A 17,174-nucleotide genomic window follows, 5' to 3' on the forward strand; every position below is an offset into this window, starting at 1 on the left:
AGAATTACTACACACTGGTTTTGAAAACTATGTTTTGGTATGATGTTCAATGTACATATACCAGGAATCACCTATGAGGATAAGGAGGAAACGTGCAGTTCAGTATATGTTGCACAATAATGTAAGTCAGTTGCAGAATACTTCTGTTTATACATATCTTTAAGGTAGCCATGTTGTGTGAGCTTCATTCTGATGGATAAAAAAAATTTGGGTTTCCAAATTAAAATATGGTCATATTTTTCTTGAAGAAGGCTCCATGTGAATGATATTTGAACACCACTGCAATCATAAATGAAAACTTCAAAAAAGTGTACAATGTAGTATCAGATAATCAGTGATGAAAGTTGTGTGAAGTAATGATGCCTCTAACATATCAGAAATATGAACATAGTACATGTTACATAAAGAGTTAACTATGAACAAGCATGGTCCAAGATGTGTGTTACATTTGATGAATGCTTACCAGAAGGAAATGTGAAATAAAATCTCTCAATAACCCTTGAGCCATTTTAATACGAATCCAACTGACTTTTTGCAACAATTTAATGCTGGGGCTACATACCTCCACCATTCCATAAATGAAACAGCAATTGAGGAACTGGGTGGAAGTCGGTGGCCCTGTACCAATCAGGTGAAATTGATTTGATCTGCTGCATAGGTTGTGGCCTGTGTTTTCTATGAAGCAAAAGGGATTATCCCTTTGGCTGCCTTGCAAAGCATAAAGCACTAACTGGCCCACTATGAGGAATGATTTCAGAGCCAAATGAGTGAAAAAAATATGTTTAAGAGGGTTGAATTGCTAAAGGAAGGTAATTTTTTCAGGTCAATATATCTGCTCACAGCACTACTTCCACAATGGGAAGACTGATGGATTTGAAGTGTCCTGTCCACAACAATAATCTACTGCAGATATCTTGAACAAAAAAATTGTGCCCAATGGTTGTGAAAATAACACAAAAAAAACTGTCTACAAGGAAGGTAGTGGAAGTGATCCATAATGCCGTCCAATATCCTTGACAGCCATTTGTTGTAGAATCTTAGAACAAATTTGAGCTCAAGGTATTACAAACAGCATGACATGTTCCATGCTGACCAGCATGGATTCCAAAAATGCTAATCATGTGAAACAGTGCCACAGCTATGCTTATTATTGAAAGTATGATTGTATGGAGTATCAAGCAAAATTTATGATTGGATTGAGAATTTTTTTATAGGGATGATTTAGAATGTAACAAGGAAGGACAGAATTAGAAATGAATTTGTTAGAGAAGCTGTGAAAGTTGGACCCATGGAGGAAAAGATACAAGAGAGCAGACTAAGGTGGTACCGACACTTACAGAGAAAAGGGGAAGAGTATATCAGAAATAGAGTTGAAGATATAAAGACTGAAGGAGCAAGAAGGAGAAGAAGACCAAAGATGAGGTGGAAGGATAAGATATCCGGGGACCTAAGGGAGAAAGGATGGAAGAAGGAAGAGGCAATGGATAGAGAACTACGGAAGAGAAAGATCCAGAATAGCAACGCCAACCCTACGTGATGTGGTACAAGGTGATGATAAAGAAGAATAAGATTTAGAATGTTGTCTTGGATCTACACGGTGTATATTAATCGCCTTTCAGACAATATAAATAGTAACCTAAGGCTTTTCACAGATGATGCAGTTAACTATAATGAAGTACTGTCTGAAAAACCAGCACAAATATTCAGTTGTATCTTGATAATATTTCAAAGAGGTGCAAAGATTGGTAATTTGCTTTAAATGTACAGAAATGTAAAATTATGTACTTCAAAAAGCAAAAACAACATTGTATCCTGTGATTACAGTATTAATGACTCATAAATGGAATTGGTCGACTCATGCAAATAGCTGGATGAAACTCTTTAAAGGGACATGAAATTGAATGATCGACTATGCTCAGTTGAATGTAAAGCAGGTGACAGACTTCAGTTCATTTGTAGAATACTAGGGAAATGCAGTTTGTCTACAAAGGAGATTCCTTACAAATCTTTTTTTTCTTCTAGCATAATGTACATCAGATAATGACATGATTGTTAGAAATATGCACCAAAATAGCTGCTTATAGTAACTAATCTTTAATCATGACAGACTGTTTCAGCATTTATTGGCATTGTCAAATATGTCTAGATTGTTGTGAGGTCCATGTTATGTCATTAGTGACCTGTCTTATAAATGTCACTATTTTGATAAGACAGTAAATGACATAAATAAAAGCTAAGCAAGACTGGCTGGAAGACAAATGTAAGGATTTAGAATCATATTTCACTAGGGGAAACATAGATATTGCATACAGGAAATTTAAAGAAGCCTTTGGAGAAAAGAGAAGCAGTTTTATGAATATCAACAGCTCAGATGGAATACCAATCCAACGCAAAGAAAATAAGGCTGAAAGGTGGAAGGAGTATATAGAGGGTCTATATATGGGAGACGTTCTTGAAGGCAAGATCATAGAAAGGGAAGTGGATGTAGATGAAGATGAGATGGGAGATATGATACCATGAGAGCAACTTGAGAGAGCTCTGAAAGACGTAAGTTGAAACAACACCCTGGGAGTAGATGATATTTCATCAGAACTACTGATAGCCTTGGGAGAGTCAGCCATGAATAAACTATTCCATCTAGTGCGCAAGATGTATGATATGGGAAAAACACCCTCAGACTTCAAGAAGAATGTAATAATCCCAGTTCCAAAGAAATCAGCTGCTGACAGATGTGAAAATTACCAAACTATCAGTTTAACAAGAAATTATTGCAAAATACTGACACAATTTCTTTATGGAAGAATGGGAAAACTGGTAGAATCCAACCTCGGGAAGAATCAGTTTTGATTCTGGAGAAATGGAGGAACACATGATGCAATATTGACTCTTTGACTTATCTTAGAAGATAGGTTAAGGAAAGGCAAACCTACATTTATGACACTTATAGGCTGAGAGAAGGCTTTTGGCTAAGCTGACTGGAATACTCTCTTTCAAATTCTGAAGGTAGCAGGGGTTAAACACAGGGAACAAAAGACTATTTACAACTTGTACAGACACCAGATGGTAGTTATGTGTCGAGGGGCATGAAAGAGAAACAGTGGTTGACAAGGGAGTGAGACAGGGTTGTAGCCTAGTCCCCAGTGTTATTCAGTCTGCACATAGACCAAGCACTAAAGGAAGGCAAAGAAAAATTTAGAGTAGGAATTAAGATTCAGTGAGAAGAAATAAAAACTTTGAGGTTTGTCATTGTCATTGTAATTCTGTCAGAGACAGCAAAGGATCTGGAAGAGCAGTTGAACAGAATAATGGAATGTAGTAGAATTAAATCACGTGTTGCTGGGGGAGTTTGATTAGGAAATGAGCAAATTAAAGCAGTAAATAAGTTTTGTAATTTGGGTAGCAAAATAACTGATGATGGGCAAAGTAGAGAGGATATAAAATACAGACTGGCAATAGCGAGAAAAACATTTCTGAAGAAGAGAAATTTATTAACATCTAATATAGATTTAAGTGTTAGGAGGTCTTTTCTGAAAGTATTTGTCCAGAGTGTGGCCATGTATCGAAGCGAAACATGGATGATAAACAGTTCAGACAAGAGGAGAATTGAAGCTTTTGAAATGTGGTGCTACAGAAGAATGTTGAAAATCAGATGAGTAGGTCATGTAACTAATGAGGAGGTACTGAAGAGTATAGGGGAAACAAGAAATTTGTGGCACAGCTTGACCAAAAGAAGGTATCCGTGGATAAGATACATTTGAGACTTCAGGACATGAAGGCATCACTAATTTAGTATTGGAGGGAACTGTGGGAGCAAAAATCGTAGAGGGAGACCAAGAGACGAATACAGTAAGCAGATTCAGAAGGACATAGGCTGCAGTAGCTATTTGGAGATGAAGAGGCCCGCACAGTTTGAAATAGCACGGAGAGCTGTATCAAACCGGTCTTCAAACTGAAGACAACAACAACAACATATGTTAATTATGGTTTGACAGTTAATCTCTTATGGCGTTATTTCTTTATTACTCAAGTGCATGGCACCCATACCAAATAGGACTAAAAGGGGATACTGAATATAAGAGGGTGGTTTGAAAAGTTCTCAGAATCAGCAAGAGAGATCAGTGGTAGCGCAACAAGTTGTACACGTGATATTCATTGGATTGTTGCCTGTAAACATGTGCCACATCAGTGCTCTTGGAAGAGAGCTGTGGTGGTGACATGGCTCTGTTGTTCCCGCGCAGTGATTTGCGAAGATGGGGAAAAAAAACGAAAATTGAGATTCGAGCAGTGATTAAGTACTTTGTAAAGAAAGGTATAAAAGCAAAGGACAGTCATGCCGATTTCCAGAAGACACTGGGGGACTCTGCTCCTTCATATTCAACTGTTGCCAAGTAGCAAATGAATATAAATTTAGCTGGGAGAGCTTAGATGATGATCCACACAGTGGTCAGCCGAGATGTGTCACTACTCCAGAAATCATTGCAAAAGTGCACGAAATGGTCATGGAGGATTGCCGATTGAAAGTGCGTGAAATTGCTCATGCTTGCCAGATGTCATCTTAAATGGTATATCACATTTTAGCTGAAGAATCAGAAATGCAAAAAATTATCTGCAAGATTGATACTGCGACTCTTGACACTGGATCAAAAACGCATGAAACTGGACATATTGGTACAATGTTTGTCGTGTTTCAGGAGAAACAAACAAGATTTTTTTTGCACTGGATTGGACCAAAGATGAAACTTGGGTGCACTACTATAGCCCAGAGACAAAGCAACAGTCAAAGCAGTGGAAAAATGCTGATTATCCACCACCAAAGAAAGCAAAGACAATTCCTTTGATGGGAAAGGTCATGGCATGTGTTCTGGGATGCGAAGAGAATTCTGTTGATCGATTATCTCCTCATTGGGCAAACAATTCCTGGAAAATACTACGCTACCCTCTTGAATAAATTGCAACAAAAGATATGTGAAAAAAGGCCAGGTATAGCAAGCAAGAAAGTCATCTTCCATCAAGACAATGCTTGCCCACACACATGTGCCATCGCCATGGCTAAATTACACAAACTACGGTACAAATTATTACCACACCCACTTTATTCACCTGATATGGCCCCGTCTTGCTGGATGAAGATTCACTTCACACAAAGAACTGATAGCTAGAGAACTATTTTGCAGGCCTGGAGGAAACTAATTTTTGAGACGAGATCAAGACACTGGAACATCGTTAGATCAAGTTCATTAATCTACAAGGAGACTATATTGAAAAATAAAGAAAGTTTCAGTGACATAAGTACTTTTTTCTATTCCATTCCAAGAACTTTTCAAACCAACCTTCTATATTGAGAAGGGCAGAACATATGATCACAGATTTGTTTGACTTGAAGCAGATTGTGACAAAAGTGCTGAAGAAACTGAATTGGCAGACACTTGAGGAGAGACTTTAAAGCCTACTTACAAAGTTTCAAGAAACAGCTTTAAATGATGACTCTAGGAATATGCTACAACACATCATGTATCGCTCCCATAATGATCGTGAGTACAAAATTAGATTAATTACAGTGTGCATAAAGGCATTTAAACAGTCATTCTTCCCATACTTCAAACATCAATGGAATGGGAAGGAGCTCTAATAACTGGTAAAGTACGAAGTTCCATCTGCTATACACTTCAGAGTGGTCTCCAGAGTATGGATGCAGATGCAGACCTGCAGTTTTGGGTTGGAATGAAATTATTGGAAGAATTTGGAACAAAATGCATTGTCTATAAGTGAGTGTGACAAAAAATGAATGCATTTTTTACATAAAAACAGTCTTTCACAGCTAGGCTGAGAAATTTCCGATTTCCCCCGAAATTTCCGATTTCCCCCCTTTGCTGGATAACAGAAAACGTGAAAATTCTCAGACATAACTGATTCTGCAGCTTCATTTTGTGGATGATAAATAAAAGTGCCAAGCAGTTAACATTTTTAAATAGCAGTAGTCAGTGATATTGAAGTAAGCAATTCCTGTACTACCTCATATCAATACAACTAAAAAGAAATCAGAAAACATAAATGATAATTGTTTGAAATAATGGATTTTATACAGATCAGCATCATACATTTCAAAAATAAAGCTATTTCTTTTTTAATTGTACAAATTAATCAAACTGTAGTACATAATTGTAACTGATAGATAAAAATTAAATGCTGTTACCACTAGTTGTTAATAAAACATCTGAAAGTCTTATCTTCAAATGCACATGTACTTGTACATTGTTCATAATTAGTAAGTAATCAGTTGTTCCTAACATCATGACAGTATAACTGGTGTATAATGTATACTGTTCAGTGTGCATTTGGTAAATATTAAACAACAAACTCTCAGAGCATCTGACAATAAAATCCATGTGACATATAGCTGCGGTATTTATACATTGTCGATGAGTTTAAATAACATTATTAACTTTGTTAGGGTATTTTATGATGTTTTTTGATGAGTTGGTTTTCAACGTTATGTCGTTCTTTAAAGTGTGGACAAGTTTATACAATTTTACTTATTTTATTAAGCTGTATTAATGATTTTTGTGGATAAATGAACTTCAACACTATTTATTTTATTACACATACTGCTGATGATGCCTATTGCTACATTCTTCTGTATATAATTAATACAACAGTTACAACCTCCCTCTAACCATGATCCTTCTCCCTTTCCTCTCAAATAACCCCTGGTAATCTTCAAGGAATTCCTCCCTTCGGACCTGGTCTCATCTTTCTTTCCTAAGACCATTCCCAGTAAGTCCAACATAATTCCTACGGAAGACACTGCTATCCGCAATCTGAAAGAATCCAGATCTTATCATCCTTCCTGTAGATGAAGGCTCCACCACAGTGGTCAATAAATGTAGTGCCTATGTGGCTGAGGGTCTCTACCAACCTTCACCCACCTCTGCATACGAACTTTACAACCACAATTCCGTCCCAGAAGTCCAACATGACTTCAAGCAGTGCTCAAGGCCTTAGGTCCCTCCAAAACCTGACACCTGAATCCATCTCCCTTCCCACACTAGCAACCCCCTGCACTCCTGCCTTTTACCAACTCCCTAACTCCAAAAACCTAACCCCAGAGGTCTCCCTACCAGTCATCCCATTGCAGCTGGGTATAATTCTCCCACAGAATGGACCTCTGCCCTTGATGACCAACAACTCCAAACTATTGTCTGTAATCTCCCATCCTACATTCAAGACACTGCTCACTTTCTTCACTGCCTCTCCACAGTTCCTGCCCCATTCCCCCAGACTCATTGGTGGTCACTGTGGATGTGACAACCTCATACACCAACATCCCCATGTCACTATCTTTCCATGTCCTCCTGATACCAAACCCACAACCTCTTTCCTAATCCTCCTAGCTAACCACATCCTGACCCATAATTATTTCACTTTCAAATGCCAAATTTACAAACAAAATCTATGGTACCTCTGTGGGTACTCACATGGCACCATCCCATGCCAACTTGTATATGGGCCTTAGGAATCCTTCCTAGCCAGTCAACACCTAAAACATGTTGTCTGGTTCAGATTCAATGGTGGCATTTTCATGATCTAGACAACCTTTTCTCTTTCCTCCATAACCTGAACACATATTCCCAAATCCATTTCATCAGGTCCTTCCAAACTCATTGAGCCACCTTGCTAGATGGCAATCTCCACCTCTCAGACAGCTCCATAGACATGTCTGTCCATATGAAGTGCACCAACTGCCAACAGGAGCTCGATCCTGACAGCTGTCACCCATTGCATGCCAAAAGGTTGCTTCCTTACAGCCTTGCTATCCGTGGATACCATATCAGCAGTGTAGGGCAAGAGTTGTCAAAATATACTGACAATCTTACAAGAGCCTTTACTGACAGATATATATCCAACTCATCCATAAACAAGTCTCCCATGCCATCTGCTCCTCTGACATCAATAAACCTGTTAGCCAGCCATCGACCAGCACTCCTCTCATCACACAGTACCATCCTGGCCTTGAAAAGCTCAGCCTCATCCTCCATTAGGGCTTCAATTATCTCTTATTGTGCCCTCAGATGAGGGATATCCTACCCAAATCATCCAAAGTAAGTAATGCTCCTCTGCAAACCCAACCTACAAGACATCCTTCTCCATCCCTACCTACACAAGATATCCTTCTCCATCCTTATACCAATCCTATTCCCCTCAACCCTACATCCAATGGGCTGTTTCCTTGTGGTCGGCCCAGATACAAGATCCGCCCCATACACACTACTACCACCTCCTACTGCAGTCCAGTCCCAGGCATCTCCTACCCAATAAAAGTCAGGGCCAATGTGGAATCAGTCAAATTACATATCAGCTGCAACTACTGTACAGCATTCTATGTGAGCTTGACTAGTAACGAACTATCTACTCACGTGAATGGCCAAACTGTGCCAAACCAGAAGCTTGACCATCAAGTTGCTGAACATGCTGCACACCACAACACAAATGACTTCACCAGCTGCTTCACTACATGGGCCATTTGGATACTCCCTTCACGGACAAGTTTCTCTGATCTAAGCAGATGGGAACTGTTTCTCCAACACATCCTTCACCCTCGCAGTTCCCTTGGCCTAAATCTCTGCTAACCTGATCCCATTGCCTCAGATTGTTTTTCCTTTCTCTCATCTGTTCACACCACTTCTTCTCTGTCCACATCATACACAGCCTTCTCCCACAGCTCCTCACCCCCCCCCCCCCCCCCGACATTCTCTCTTCTCTTCTTGTGCCTGTCTCACTCTCTCACCCCATTTTTCAACCCCTATCCTCTTCTCTTCTCTCTCTCTGTTCATCTTCACCTTTCTGTCCTTTTCTTCCCTGGCCCCCCTCCCCACAAACTCCCTCTTCCTCTACCTGCATCTCCCTTTATTTCAAGTTCAGTACTCATTTCATCTTGCTTGTGGTCATGATGTCATCTGTGTGTGTGTGTGTGTGTGTGTGTGTGTGTGTGTGTGTGTGTACTATTTATAGAAAATAGCTAGTGTAAATGCTGTTTTCTGTTATGTGTTACTGTGCTTCAAGCATTTATCCACTATAGGTGAGTGGTTGCTTTTCCTTTATTTTAAATATGATAGTGGAATATAACATGGAAAATAGCCTTATGGGCTGAAACCAGTCATGGTTTTTACAGTAAAAATGAAAAGTGGTATTAGGGCTGCCACTGCATTCCAAACTAATTGAGAAACCTGGCATTGCCTGGGTATTTATTTATTTCAATCTTTGTCCATCTCCTCCTCCTTTCCCCTTGCTCTCTGTCCATTTGCTTGCCTCCCTTCTCTCTCTCCACATCATCACAATCGCCCCAATAGGAGGCTGCTAGGTTCTTACCCCTACAGTACTTCTTTCCAGATTGTAACTAATATGCGTACCACAACTAACTGAAATTGTTCTAGGGGTTTAGGATGAGCTTTTTACCCATGGATTTGCTTGCATCACTCACATTTGCACACATATTTCACCTGCACATCTAGTAATTTTGTTCTGCAGTTTCATTTTCACACAGTTTAATGTTTATGACATTATACCTCCTGAGCTATGTGCTGTGTAGTGATATAATACTGCAGGTTCATCCAGTTGTATATGCGCCTACTGTCAGTGAAATGTGTTGTGAACAGAGATAGTAGTAAAGAAGTAAAATTAAAACACCATGCATGATGTGGCAGTTCTTCACACATATCGGTTTTTAACATCATATCACCTGAACTATTTGTCGTATGATGATATATTTTGTATGTATGTATGTATGTATGTGCATATGTGGATACTGTCATCAAAATGTATCACAAATACCGTAAGTAGAGACAAAGGAATAAATGAAAAGTCATGCTTCGTGTGGCAGTTTTACTGAATGGACAACAAACTTTCATAACAAAGTTTCATAAATATTTGAAATTATGTGTAAAGTTTCTAGTAAGTCTCTAAGTGCTCTCATTCTCAAACACTGGATAGCTTATCTTGGACTACACTGCTTTTTCAGCCTCATCCCCACAAATTTGATATATGGGTGGTTCTTTTCCTCAGAGGTAATTCTTTCCAGACAGTAAATGATATGTGTAGCAAATTTGGTTGAAACTGGTTCAGTGGTTTAGGAAGAGATGTATAACACACTTATAGACACATATACAAACACACATTCTTTTTTTTATAATTTGTATGGATTAAACAATGAAGTCACAAAATATAGTAGATTTTCAGGTGAAATTGGGTTGTTGTAGTGCACAGTTTGTGAGACAACTTAGCTGATGGACGCACCTAGCAAAAGATAGAAATCAAATCACGACTGCAGCAACAATGTGCAGCTAAACATGTTCATTCTGTCATGTTCTCCGGCAGACTATGTAGTCCTCGATCCTCCCCCCAGCCCACTTTATTTTCTTTTGTGGATTGACAATTTAAGCCCTTTAAAATAAGCTACAGAGAATTAAATGCAATTGTGATTGTGATGATGATCATATTAATATTATGATTTAATGGAGGAACAATCAGTATCATCATGCATCATATAGAACATGTATAATTAATCAATAAATACACAAAGGAAAAGTTGAAATGTGGAAGAGTCAATGAAACTGGTTATAAGTGAGGAGGGAGGGAGGGAGGGAGGGAGGGAGGGAGGGAGGGAGGGAGGGAGGGAGGGATAGAGAGAGAGAGAGAGAGAGAGAGAGAGAGAGAGAGAGAGAGAGAGAGAGAGAGAGAGAGAGAGACTTTGTAGCTCAGTGAATGAATTAACAAAATACAATTTTAGACATAAGGACTTTTTCACTTTGAATGAGTGATCAAACTGTTGCAATCTTGTAGCTGAGTGCCTGATTCGAAGAAACTAAAGAGGTTGTATTAAAGAGACTGGCATTGACATCTCTATGGTGATGATAACACCTCATAACTACCCATTTGGAATAATGTAACGTCAGACAATCATAGGCTCAGATGGTAGCCTGTGGAGTTCAGTTATGGGTTCTACTTCTGGCTTGGTGAGGATGACCAGAGAAGATATGTGTGGAGGCCTGCTGCTTTGCACCAAATGCCTGTATCACAATGCTCTAAGACCTGATGATGTAATGTGGTGTGGAACTGACTTCAATGGTAAGTCACTCCTGGTACTGACTCTAGACCCATCAACAACAATCTACTATACTGAATAGATCCTGGTGTTCTTGACTTCATTCTCTAGACAATACTCCAGCAAAATACTGTCTCATGCCCAGTTCTCATACAAAAGAATTGCCTGTAAGCCAGACATCATATTCTAGCCTTTAGCATTAGTTGGTCTTTTACAAATAAAAATGCTATGGCACGAAATTCATCATACACAACAACAAAAAATTTACTATTTCACTAATTTGGGAAATGCATGTGGTCAGTGAAGATATCTAGGGTTGCATCAAGTCTAGTGATCTATTTGAAATATTATCAACACTCACTTCCTCAACATCAAATGTCACTCAATTTGGAACTGCAGTTCCAGTTAAAAAAACATTTGTAGTGTGCACAACAAAAATTTGTACTGTAAACCACTTTTCCTGTTGACTTTGACATTACTTCAGTTACTCATAAGTGAGGACATTTTAAACATCCATTCATTCATCATGTTCTGTAGGATATCATGGATGTGCAATGAGTTAAGGGTACACATTAATGACAGAGAAGAAACCATCAGAGACTTAATCTGCACACTATGATGGCTCTTAATTGCCACTTTTTCAAGTTTTTGATTTTTCAGACTACCGAGGTTTGGTTCCATTCAATGTGAAAATACTCTGTTTGGAATTTTAGCTCAGTAGGATAATGGGAATAAGTGTCCCTAGACACTCGCTTTTGCAAATACAGAAAAAAAAAGACAGCCATCAGCTTCTCAAAATAATAATTCTGCATGAGAAATGCATTCTTACCAAATGCAGGCTGGTTTTTTTACTCCTGTATGCTTAGCTGAATGTGTTCTCACGCCACAGATTGTATTCTCTGGATGATGTGATGGGTCAACAACCCCCTTCCAGGGAGAGAGAGGTCAGTGCGAGCAGAGTCATTCCTTTTTATCACCTCACCACCCAATCCAGATCACCCAGTGGTCTTCCATTTTCAAGAGAAGTTAGTATTTGTAGCTAGTACAATGTTCTCATTTTCAGTTTGTTTATAGGTGAGAATTTTTTTTTCTATAGGTGTAAAATAAATGGAAGCAAATTCTCAACCCCCAAACATTAAAAGTTTTATTTTACAATTTCTGGGTATTTAAATTAGTGCAGCACTTGTTAGGAGCAGCTGACATTTTGGGGGAAGGCAACAGAATACCACCCCGACAGAATTCCTAAAGAACCACATTTCTAAATGTTCTGGAGTTTTAAACAGTTCCTCAGTCGGATCTCTGGGGGCAACAGTTCTGAATGGATCCATGTTAAAGATGAACACAAGGAAGAAAATTAATATTGTAACCTGGAATGTTCAAAGTATATACGAAGCAGGAAAATTATCAAATGTTATCCAAGAAACAACAGGACTAAGAATTGATATACTTGGTATAGCAGAAACTTGGTGGCCTGGCAGTGGAAGGTGTTCTACAGCTGGATGTGCACTGTTTTATTCTGGGAATCAGGACTGTAATCATAGAAGAAGAGTGGGCGTTATTGTCTCAGAGCACTGTTCCAATAGTGTTACATATTTTGTGCCACTTTCCAATAGAATTGCCTTGTTAAAACTCAGTGCCAAACCAGTTAATCTCAATTTTATTCAAGTATATGCAACAACTGCAGATGAACAAGAAGCAGACTCTCTATATGACCAAGTCAAAGAAGTGTTCACACTTACAAAACATCACAAAATTAATATAATAATGGGAGATTTCAATGCCCAGCTGGGAAATGGCAGATATGAGGACCTCGTAGGTCCTTTTGGTTTAAGAACATGAAAGGATTGAAATGAGAAAGGTGATTGTCTGATACAATACCGCCAAGAAGAAAACATGAAAGTCACTAATACATGGTTCAAATTACCACCATGAGGACTCTATAGATGGAAATCTTCAGCTGACAACAAAAACAACATAGTCTGTAACCAGATAGACCATATTTTAATAAATAAGTGTTTTGGAACTTCAGTTAGAAAAGTATCCACTTTTTCTGGAGCAGATGTTCCATCTGACCATTTACTACTAATAGCTTCTCTAAAAACAAAACTTGTAAAACACAAAAAAACAACTCAACAAAGGAAGATAGCTTATAAAAAACTCAAAGAGCCAAAATTAAGAAGTGAAGTTAGCAAGGACAACAATAAAATAGTGACAATGAAAGCTCTGATTGACCAAGAAAACAGTACCAGAGTATGGGAAGAGATGAAAAACATTATGCTAACCACTGCTCGAGAAATAATAGGATATAAAACACAATATCGAAAACAGAAATGGATGACTGACGAAATTCTTTCATTGATGGATGAAAGGCGAAGGTGTAAAGCCTAGTTAGATCAAATTAAATACAATAGTATCCAGAAACTCATAAGATCAAAGATTAAAGCAGCAGAAAATGAATGGCTAAAACATGAATGTGAAGAAATTGAAAGCTTGCAAACTTCACATGACAATTTTAACTTACATAAAAAGTTAAAAGAAACTGCTGGGATATATAGGAGAAAAAACATCTCCTTATTAACCAACAAAAATAATAAAATAGTTCTAGATACCATTGAGAAGAAAGAGATATATATGGGAAGACTACATTAAGAACCTCTTTTCAAATGATAGACCAAATGTTGAGATTTCTAGGTACAACAGTTTAACAGGACCTCAAATCATGAAAGAAGAAATTGAGAAAGCCATAAAAAACTCAAAAACCAATAAAGCCACAGGGCCTGATGAAATTCCAATCGGACTTATTGAACTCCTGGACGATGAATGCATCAAAGTCTTACACAAACTGTTTAACAAAATTTACGACACTGGTCCTTACCCTGCCAAACGGCTATTATAAACTTTTATTCCCTTACCAAAGAAGAGGAATGCAAGAAGATGTGAAGATCACAGGCTCATTAGTCATATGAGCTATTCTTTGAAAATATTTCCGATAGTCATCGGCAAAAGCTATATGAAAAATGTGAGAAATTCATTAGTGAGGCACAGTTTGGATTTAGGAAAGGTTTAAGTACAAGAGAAGCAATAGTCGCACTACAACTTCTAGTACAAAAGTGCTATGGTCAGGGTAAAAATGTAGGTGTCTGTTTGACTTTGAAAAAGCATTCAATAGAGTACAACATTATAAACTCATGGAAATTCTCAAAAGAATTGATATAGATGAGAAAGATGTCCACTGTATAGAGAATTCATATTGGAATTAGACAGTGCAGGTTAAATTTGATAATGAGGTCACATATCTGGTCAATATATGTAGAGGAGTCCAACAAGGATGCATAATGTCGCCCCTGTTATTTAACTTACTCTCTGAGAGCATTTTTCAGGAGGCACTTGATGATGTAGAAAAACGCATAAAAGTTAACAGAGTGTACATCAACAACATTCACTATACTGATGACACCTTATTGATAGCTGATAATTTAGATGACCTTCAACAACTCCTCATGACATGAATGAAAAATATAACACATTCATGAACAATGTCAGTACCATGTTTGAAAACTGTTTTCCTCTAAAAGTTACTCAAATTAAACAGAAGTCTATAATAAAACCATGAATCACACAAGGAATAAAGATTTCCTGAAAGACAAAAAGTAAAATGTATCTGTCGACCAAGAATAGCTCCAATGCTAATGATTTTGCTAAATACAAGGAATACTGTAAAATATTTAAAAAAAGTAATTCAGATATCTAAACAAATGCACTACGAGAAGAACATAGCAATGTCAGGGAACAAAATAAAAACAATAGGGGATATAGTGAAAGAAGAGAGTGATAGAACCAGAAAGGGACAGGAGCAAATAGCACTAAGGGTAGATGACACATTAGTATCCGATGGGCATAGTGTGGCAAATCTATTTAACAAGTACTTTATATCCATTACTGATAGAATGGGATTGTCAGGATCGGTAAATAATGCCCTTGAATATCTGAAACTAGCCTTTACAAACAGCTTCAGGTACATGAATATGTCACTCACTTCACCAAAAGAAATAACTTACATAATAAAAATCTTGAAAAACAAAGCATTCTAGTGGTTACGATGAAATATCAACAAAGTTAATTAAGGCATGTTATTGTGAGTTTAGTACAATTCTAAGTTATTTGTGTAACCAGTCAATTATAACTGGGATATTTCCTGAATGGCTGAAATATGCAGATGTTAAGCGTCTATTCAAGAAAGGGGATAAAGAGATGCCATCAAACTACATACCGATTTCACTTTTGCCAGCATTCTCAAAAATTTTGGAAAAAGTAATGAACAGGCAGCTTCTCAACCATCTGACCACAAATAACATATTATCAAGAACACAGTTTGGATTTCTGAAGGGTTCTGATATCGAAAAGGCTATTTACACCTACAGTGAAAATGTACTTAATTCATTAAATAACAAGTTACAAGCAGCAGGTATTTTCTGTGATTTGTCAAAGGCATTTGATTGTGTAAACCACAAGATCCTTTTAAATAAATTAGAATTCTATAGTGTCACGGGCAGTGCTGCAAAATGGTTCAAGCCATACCTCGCTAACAGGAAAGAAAGGGTGTCAGTACAAGGGACTGGTGAATTAAGTCATCAGTCATCATCAGAATGGGAAGAAATTACATGTGGTGTCCCACAAGGATCCATCTTAGGGCCATTGCTTTTTCTTGTGTACATTAATGATCTCTCATCAGTTACGCTGCCAGAAGCAGAGTTCGTTTTGTTTGCAGATGACACAAGTATTGCAATAAATAGTTTGTTGAGTGTAGTTCTAGAAAGATCTGCTAATGATATTTTCATAAATGTTAATAAATGGTTTAAAGCCCACTCACTGACATTAAACTTCGAAAAGACTCACTATATGCAATTCAGAACCTGTAAGAGGTTTCCACTCAGAATATGCAGAAAGTACGAAGAAGAGCAGATAGAAGAGGTTGACAGTCTTAAATTCCTGGGATTACAACTTGATAATAAATTCAGTTGGGTGGAGCACACCAAAGAACTGCAGAAACGCCTTAACAAATCTGTATTTGCAATTCGAGTGTTAACAGACATAGGCAACATAAAAGTGAAAAAGCTTGCATTCTTTGTCTACTTTCATTCCATAATGTCATATGGTATAATATTTTGGGGTAACTCTTCAAGTCAAACAAAAGTTTTCAGAGTCCAAAAGCGTGTAATACGTATTATTTGTGGAGTAAATTCACGGACGTCTTGTAGAGACCTCTTCAAAGAACTGGGTATACTAACTACTGCCTCTCAGTATATTTACTCCTTAATGAAATTTGTCCTAAATAATATAATCTCTTTTTCCAACAAACAGCTCAGTTCATACATACAATACCAGGAACAAAAATGATCTGCACAAGGACTTAAAAGCACTTACTTTACTTCAGAAAGGGGTCCACTACTCAGGAACACTCATCTTCAATAATTTGCCAGCAAACATAAAAAATTTAGTTACAAATAAAGATCAGTTTAAAAGGAGCCTGAAAGACTTACTAGTGGCCAACTCCTTATACTCCATTGACGAGTTTTTTTAATAGAAACAACTGATGTATTGTATATATTCATACTATTAGTATTGTTATTTTAGCTTAAAAAAAAAAAAAAAAAAAAAAAAAAAAAAAACGTCACATGTTCCTCATCCACGAGGATCTCCTCAACATGGATCTATGGAATGAAAAAATAATCTAATCTAATCAACATAGTAAGAGATTACAGCAGTACTCTAGATCTGAATATAAACATCAAAAAGACTAATTTTATGGTGAGAGAGTGACTCATTTAAAGATGCAAATCTATGAGTTCAAGCATCTGTAATACAAAGAGTCAACAAGTTTAAATACCCCGGAACTTGGCTTTGTGAAGACTGGTGAACAGACTTGAAAATAAAATGTCGCATAGAGCACACCCGAAAAGTCTTCAAAAATTTAAAAATATCCTTACAAGCACAGACCTAGGGGCTGATTTGTAAAATGCTACATCTGTGCTTCTATATGGATCTGAAGGAAGGACACTAAATATGACAACAATGA

The 17,174-nt window shown here is 37.6% G+C and overlaps 1 protein-coding gene across 1 annotated transcript in view; it reads right to left on the bottom strand.

Moving 5' to 3' along the window:
• LOC126269829 (negative elongation factor E) overlaps positions 1–17,174 on the bottom strand; it is a 76,641-nt gene that overhangs the window by 17,192 nt on the left and 42,275 nt on the right. The gene's annotated exons all lie outside the window — the stretch shown is intronic.

This window comes from Schistocerca gregaria, chromosome 1 (genome assembly GCF_023897955.1).
Source record: "Schistocerca gregaria isolate iqSchGreg1 chromosome 1, iqSchGreg1.2, whole genome shotgun sequence".
In the NCBI taxonomy this organism is placed as follows: domain Eukaryota; kingdom Metazoa; phylum Arthropoda; class Insecta; order Orthoptera; family Acrididae; genus Schistocerca; species Schistocerca gregaria.